The following is an 8066-nucleotide window of genomic DNA, read 5'->3' on the forward strand; positions in this document are numbered from 1 at the left end:
TTCTTTCCAGTCTCAGTTTTTCTTAGCAAATTATAGGTTCAGTCATCAACCCATGTGTACCTGAATCTTTAAATATATCTGGCCTCAATGTATTATTTTTTCATTCGATTTTTATTTCCTTCAGCTGACCGTAACAAACAAGTGATAAAAGGAGGCTTCCAATGAATATTCACATGTCCTATAGCTTGGAAAGTAAAAGATTTCAACTGGATTTTAGCTGCCTTTTATCTAATCCACTATTTAGTTAGCTAGGTTTGGGTTCATACCTGGGACAGGCTCAGGGCTTATTCAAGACTCTGCTCAAAAGTCCCTCCTAATAGGTGCTTGGGGACCATATGAAGTGCTGGGGATATAATGGGTTGACCATATGCAAAGCAAATATGTTGAAGGGCCTGGAGATAGTGCAGCAGGTCTGGGGACCAGCCCCAGGTGAATGGGCTTGAAGCAGGGATGCTGCTAGGATCAAGAAAACAAGACAGACATAAGAGAGAACAGCATTGGGCTAGGAGACTCCTAGCCTTGTGGACTAAGTGCCTTGACTATCCTCCACATCCATTATTTATTGTTTAGGGACAATCAACATGGGAGGAAGGGCAGATGTTAGCTGGCAAATACTTATCTACTGCTAATTAAGCCTAAATGGGTCTTTACTTCTCAAAAAGGGGTGTGTATGGAAGAAGAAAATAGTGTAAAATCTCTGTGGATTGTCTTTATCTGGAGAGGTGGCAGAACAAAAGAGTGAATAGAGGACCTCCCTCCCTCACCAGAACATTTCCTAGGAATGCCAGTGTTCTGGTAATTTAGAAATTAAGAACCTTTAGGTCACCTTTCTTTCTTTTTTTTTTTTTTTTTTTTTTTTTTTTTGGTTTTTGGGCCACACCCGGTGACGCTCAGGGGTTACTCCTGGCTATGCGCTCAGAAGTCGCTCCTGGCTTGGGGGACCATATGGGACGCCGGGGGATCGAACCGCGGTCCGTCTCCTAGGCTAGCGCAGGTAAGGCAGGCACCTTACCTCGAGCGCCACCGCCCGGCCCCTAGGTCACCTTTCTTTCATCCCTCTTCTCAGACTATCAACTCTCTAGCTAGCTACACTTATTTATTTCTTGGATATCTTCACATCCAACACAGAGGTTAGAGTGCTAGTAGGTGCTGAATTCAGGTTTAGTTGCTGGTACCACAAGGTCTCCAGAGAACCACTGGAGGCCCCAGTACTGTTGGGGTGGCATAGGGAATCGTAGAGCATAGCACCCTCAATTCCTCAGTCTCCAGGTCACTGACCCTCACATGGAACCACTTGGCCATATAGGCAAAGTGAGAACCACTGGTGGGGTTCCTGGACCTTTTTGTCCTCCTCCCCCAACAACAACCCAGAATAAACATACTCTGTCATATCAGCAAATCCTCATCTGTTGGAAGCATGACTAGGAAGATGGAGCAGTAGAATCATTTCCTAGGGCTACCTGAAAACATAAAGGTCATTTGGCTGCCTCTCAGCCTGTCCCTCTTCAGCCCTACTACCAAGCAGCACAAGGAGAGGTTTGCATGATTTCCTCAGAGGACTTAAAATGATTCTTGCTGCTTTCTCATCAGAGGAAAATTCTTACATTTTCAAAGGAGGTCATCAGTGTGCACCAGAGAACCAGGTTGGATGACTTTGCACAAGGCTGTGCCAAAGAGCAAACTTAAATATTATGAGTGAAAAAGCATCAAAACCTAACTGCCACCCTGTGGATAATGCCCTACAAAACTCTAGGTGGGACCCCTGAGGAATTAAAATCTGAATGGGAGTTGGTGTTAAGAGCCACACAAGGAGTTCACTGGCTCTTCTGTGGTTGCTGCCCAGCTGTGACCCGGTGGGTCAGAACTCACTTTCAGCCACACCCTTATTCTCTAGAGATGCTGAGTAATTTAAAAGTATACTTTGGCTTTGGAAAGACATGCAATTTGCCTATAAAAGGAGGTAATCTAGGGAGGAAACTTTGTTTCCTGTGCGGCTTGGGTGAGAGTTTTGCTCCCTTGTGCGGCTCGGAGGAAACTTGGTTCCCTGTGCGGCTTGGGTGAGAGTTTTGCTCCCTTGTGCGACTCGGGGGAGACAGGGTTTTCTGTGTGGCTTGGGTGAGAGTTTTGCTCCCTTCTGCGGCTCGGGGGAAACTTTGTTTCCTGTGCGGCTTGGGTGAGAGTTTTGCTCCCTTGTGCGGCTCGGGGGAGACAGGGTTTTCTGTGCGGCTTGGGTGAGATTTTGCTCCCTTGTGCGGCCTGGGGGAAACTTGGTTCCCTGTGCGGCTTGGGTGAGAGTTTTGCTCCCTTGTGCGGCTCGGGGGAGACAGGGTTTTCTGTGCGGCTTGGGTGAGATTTTGCTCCCTTGTGCGGCCTGGGGGAGACTTTGTTTCCTGTGCGGCTTGGGTGAGACTTTGTTTCCTTGTCGTCAGGACCGACTCCCCCCCCCCAGTGAGTCCCTTCCCCCGGGTGGGCGCCTGGAAAGGCAAGTTGAGCAACCGGAATAGTCGGGGGAGATAGGGCCAGCTATCTGGACTCTCAGGTGACCTAGAGCAATCCACCCCCTTGGGCCCTGGAGCGGATCAGGGACTCCCCAAGGGTGAGGGCAGAGCCTGAAAGGGTAGACTGAGGGAACTCCTTCAAGGGAGGTTTGGAGGGGGCGGAAATCCATTGACTCCCAGAGAAAGGAGGGGGGATTGAGAGCTAGGCTCAACAGCGCCAGTAACCATTGTGGCCAGGAGTGGAACTGCACCGCTGACAGAAATAAGGAGCAGAAAAGGGAAAAGACCCACAGCAGGAAGGCTGAACTCTAGGAAGCAAAGGGGAGGAGAAAGGGCTAGGCTCAACAAACTCACCCAACAGGCCCCTCTAGAAACACCTTCAGGAAGGGGTCAAAGCAGGCCAAAATTAGAAGCCACAGCACTCCAAAATACACCATTAAATACAAAGAACAATGCGTAAAGCAAGGAAATCGCTAATAACTGGAGACACCATGACAAACCCTATCAAATTTCCAAGTCCACCAAAACGCACAGATCCACGGGAAGAAGACCTAAAAGCTGTCATGAGGAAGGAAATGCAAGAATTAATAAAAGAATTGAAAGAAACCCTAGCAACCGAGTATAAGAAATCCATGGACGAACGAATCAGCCAAATTAAAGAAGAAATGTCAAAGAACATGAGAGATTCCATACAAAAAGAAGTGAAGGACTTAAAAGACAAAGTAGCAAGTCTTATGAGCAGAAACACAGAGTTGGAGAAGCACATCGAAGAACTCAAAGGAAAACTACAATCAAAAAAAGATCAAGAAACCAACAAAGAAATAAAAGGCAAAGCACTGGAAGGAAAAATCCAATATCTAATGAACAAAGACAAAAGAAACAATCTAAGAATTGTGGGTATACCAGAAGGGGAGGAAATAGGGAAGGGGGAAGAACAGGTAGTCAGGGAGATAATAACAGAGAACTTCCCCACACTCTGGAAAGACACTTCAGGACAAATCCAGAAAGTCAAGAGAGTCCCTAATAAAATAGACCCTAATAAACCCACACCAAGACACATAATAATCCAAATGGCAAAAAACAAAGAGAAAGAGGAACTCCTAAAAGCAATAAGGGAGAAAAAAAACCTCAAGTACAAAGGAAAGGACATAAGAATCAAACCGGATCTTCCATTTGAAATAATTCAAGCAAGAAGACAGTGGAATGACATATTTACACGACTGAATGAAAGAAACTTCCAACCCAGGGTCCAATACCCAGCAAAACTATCATTCATATGGGAGGACAGACTAAAAACATTCTCAAACATGAACGAACTTGAACTATTTGTGCAAACTAAGCCGATCCTAAGCGACTTACTCAGAGATGAATTACACAATCCAAACCCCCGATTGTAACAACAACCACTGCACACAATACAACTGCACAACAGTCCTCTCTATCAATAATTTCCCTAAATGTGAACGGACTAAACTCTCCATTTAAAAGACACATAGTAGAGAACTGGGTTAGGAAAAATAAACCGGACTTCTGCTGTCTGCAAGAAACACACCTACAGCTACAGGATAAGCACAGGCTTAGAATAAAAGGATGGAAAGTAATTATTCAGGCCAATGGAAAACAAAAAAGAGCAGGGACAGCCATTCTTATATCAGACCAAATTGTATTCAACCTCAAGAAAGTGATCAGAGACAAAGAGGGACACTACTTACTGATCAGGGGAACATTAGATCAAGAAACACTAACCCTGATCAATATCTATGCACCTAATGTAGAGTCAGCAAAATATGTGAGGCAACTACTGGCAAACCTGGAGAAACACATGAAGGGAAATGTGATAATAGTAGGGGACCTCAATACTCCACTATCACCACTGGACAGATCCACCAAACAGAAAAATAACAAAGAAATAAGAGCTCTAAATGAAAAATTAGAAGATTTAGGGCTAATAGATTTATATAGAGCCCTCTATCCCCAGAAAGCAGAATACACATTCTTCTCAAACCCACATGGAACCTTCTCCAGAATAGACCATGTATTAGGATACAAAGCCAACCTATATAAGACCACAAAGGTAAGGATCATAAGAAGTACCCTTTCAGATCACTATGCAACAGAGGTTAAAATTGATGTCAAGAAGAAGCAATGGAGGAAAACTAGTACCTGGAGATTAAACAACATCCTGCTCAACAACAGCTGGATCAAAGAACAACTCAAGGAAGAAATAAAAAGATTCCTTGAGACAAATGACAATGAAGAGACAACATGTCAAAATTTATGGGACACAGCAAAAGCAGTAATTAGGGGGAAACTCATAGCAATAGAGGCCTATGTCAAGAAACAGGAAAATAACAAAACCAACAGTTTAAAAGATCACCTCAAAGAATTGGAACAACAGCAACAGAGAAATCCAACCACAACCAGAAGGCAAGAAATAATAAAAACCAGAGCAGAAATAAACAACATCGAAACCAAGAAAACAATACAAAAAATCAATGAGACCAGGAGTTGGTTTTTCGAAAAAATAAACAAGATAGACAAACCATTGGCAAAACTCACCAAAAAAAAGAGGGAAAACACCCAAATCAGCAGGATCACAAATGAAAGGGGAGAGATTACAACAGAACCCCAAGAAATACAACATATCATGAGATCATACTATGAACAACTATACTCAACTAGGCTAGAGAACCCAGTAGAAATCGACAGATTCTTAGACAAACACCCTCTTCCAAGACTGGAAAAGGAAGATCTAGAAAGCCTAAACAGACCAATCACCTCAGAGGAAATTGAAGACATAATTAAAAAACTCCCTAAGAACAAAAGCCCAGGCCCAGATGGATTTACAAGTGAATTCTATCAAACATTTCAAGAAGACTTACTACCACTTTTCCATAGGCTTTTCCAAACCATAGAAAAAACAGGAATCCTCCCCAACTCTTTTTATGAGGCTAATATCACACTCATTCCCAAAGAAGGCAAAGACACCACCAAAAAAGAAAACTACAGACCAATCTCACTAATGAACATAGATGCAAAGATACTTAACAAAATCTTAGCAAACCGAATTCAGCACTTCATCAAAAAGATCATACATCACGACCAAGTGGGATTCATACCAGGAATGCAAGGTTGGTTCAACATACGCAAATCAATCAATTTGATACATCACATCAACAACACGAAAGACAAAAACCACATGATCATATCAATCGATGCAGAGAAGGCATTTGACAAAATCCAACATCCTTTCATGTTAAAGACACTCAGAAAAATAGGGTTAGAAGGAACTTTCCTCAAGATAGTTACAGCTATATATGAAAAGCCAACAGCCAACATTATACTTAATGGCGAGAAACTAGAAGCATTCCCACTAAGGTCAGGAACTAGACAAGGCTGTCCACCCTCTCCACTCTTATTCAATATAACCTTAGAAGTCCTAGCAATAGCAATCCGACAAGAGAAGGGAATCAAAGGAATTCAAATAGGGAAAGAGGAACACAAGCTATCTCTATTTGCCGACGATATGATGATATACATTAAAAACCCTAAAGAGTCCACAGTAAAACTCCTAGAAACAATCAGTCAATACAGCAAAGTGGCTGGATACAAAGTCAATACACAAAAGACAGTAGCGTTTCTATATACAAAAAATGAAGCTGAGGAGAGAGAGATTAAAAATACAATTCCATTTAAGATAGTATCAAAAAATATCAGGTATCTAGGAATCAACCTTACAAGAGAAGTGAAAGACCTATACCAGGAAAACTTCAAAACACTCCAGAAAGAAATTGAAGACGATCTAAAGAAATGGAAGAACATCCCATGCTCATGGATAGGTAGAATTAACATAATCAAAATGACTATCCTACCCAAACTCCTATATAGATTTAATGCAATCCCTATCCAAATCCAGACACAATTCTTTAAAGAATTAGAACAATCATTAACAAAATTCATCTGGAACCACAAAAGACCCAGGATAGTCAAACACATACTGAAAAACAAGAAGCTGGGTGGAATCTCCTTACCTAACTTGAAACTATACTATAAAGACATAGTAATCAAAACAGCATGGTACTGGAACAGAGACAGGACTTCAGACCAGTGGGTCAGGACAGAATTCCCAGACATAAACCCCCAGATATACAGCCAACTAATATTTGATAAAAGAGGCAAGAATCTGAAATGGAACAAAGAAAGCCTATTCAACAAATGGTGTTGGCACAACTGGAAAACCACATGTACGAAAGTGAAAATCAACCCATACCTCACTCCTTATACAAAAGTCAACTCAAAATGGATCAAAGACCTTGAAATCAGACCCGAATCTATAAAGTTTATTGAGAATAAAATAGGGAGAACACTCGAAGACCTATATATCAAAAAGGTCTTTGAGAATGGAGCACCAATGGCAAGAACCTTAGCAGCAAACATAAACAAATGGGACTACATCAAACTAAAAAGCTTCTGCATGGCGAAAGAAACCTTACTTAATGCAAGAAGACAGTTAACAGAATGGGAAAAAATCTTTTCACTAGACATATCAGATAAACGGCTGATATCTAGAACTTACAAAGCACTCAGAAAACTGAGCCCCTCAAAACCAAACAAAGCCATAAAAAAATGGGGAGAAGAAATGAATAGACACTTCTCTGAGGATGACAGAAGGATGGCTAACAAACACATGAAAACATGCTCAACTTCACTCATCATCAGAGAGATCCAAATCAAGACAACAATGAGATACCACCTTACACCAGTGAGGATGGCTCACATCAAAAATACTGAGAACAATCTTTGTTGTCGGGGATGCGGTATGAAGGGAACTCTCATCCACTGCTGGTGGGAATGCCCCCTAGTCCAACATCTATGGAGAACAGTCTGGAGAGTACTCAAAGAACTCAGAATTGAGCTCCCTTTTGACCCAGCAATTGCACTCCTAGGTATATACCCCCAAGTTGGAAGAACATTCATTCCAAAATACGTGTGCACCCCCCTATTTATCGCAGCACTCAGTATAATAGCCAAATCTTGGAACCAACTGCGATGTCCAACAACAGATGAATGGATCATTAAGATGTGGTATCTATACACAATGGAATATTACATGGCAGTCAGAAATGATACAATCACAGATTTTGCAGCAACGTGGATGGACTTAGATCATGTTATGTTAAACGAAGTAAGTCAGAAGACAAAAGATAAACACAGAATGGTAGCACTATTCTGAAGCACATAGAACATACATCTCAATCACAACTAATACTTAACAATCAAATAACAGGGTCTAACAGGGTAGAAACTCCAACCACTGTAATAGTCAACATATACCTCGGAACAGTGCCCAAAACACATGAAAAAGGAACAACACAAACTCGCGACTACACATTATACCACAAAGAAAACAGCAACACCAGAACAGCAGCATAGAGAGAACAGGTACGTAATTAACCTTCTACAATAATGGCCCATAATAATCATGTAGAGATTGTATACAGGAACACAGGTAAAGAATACCAAGGCAAACCACTGGCTCCAATGGAAACATCCCATAAAACTATGTAT

Source organism: Suncus etruscus, chromosome 2, assembly GCF_024139225.1.
Source record: "Suncus etruscus isolate mSunEtr1 chromosome 2, mSunEtr1.pri.cur, whole genome shotgun sequence".
In the NCBI taxonomy this organism is placed as follows: domain Eukaryota; kingdom Metazoa; phylum Chordata; class Mammalia; order Eulipotyphla; family Soricidae; genus Suncus; species Suncus etruscus.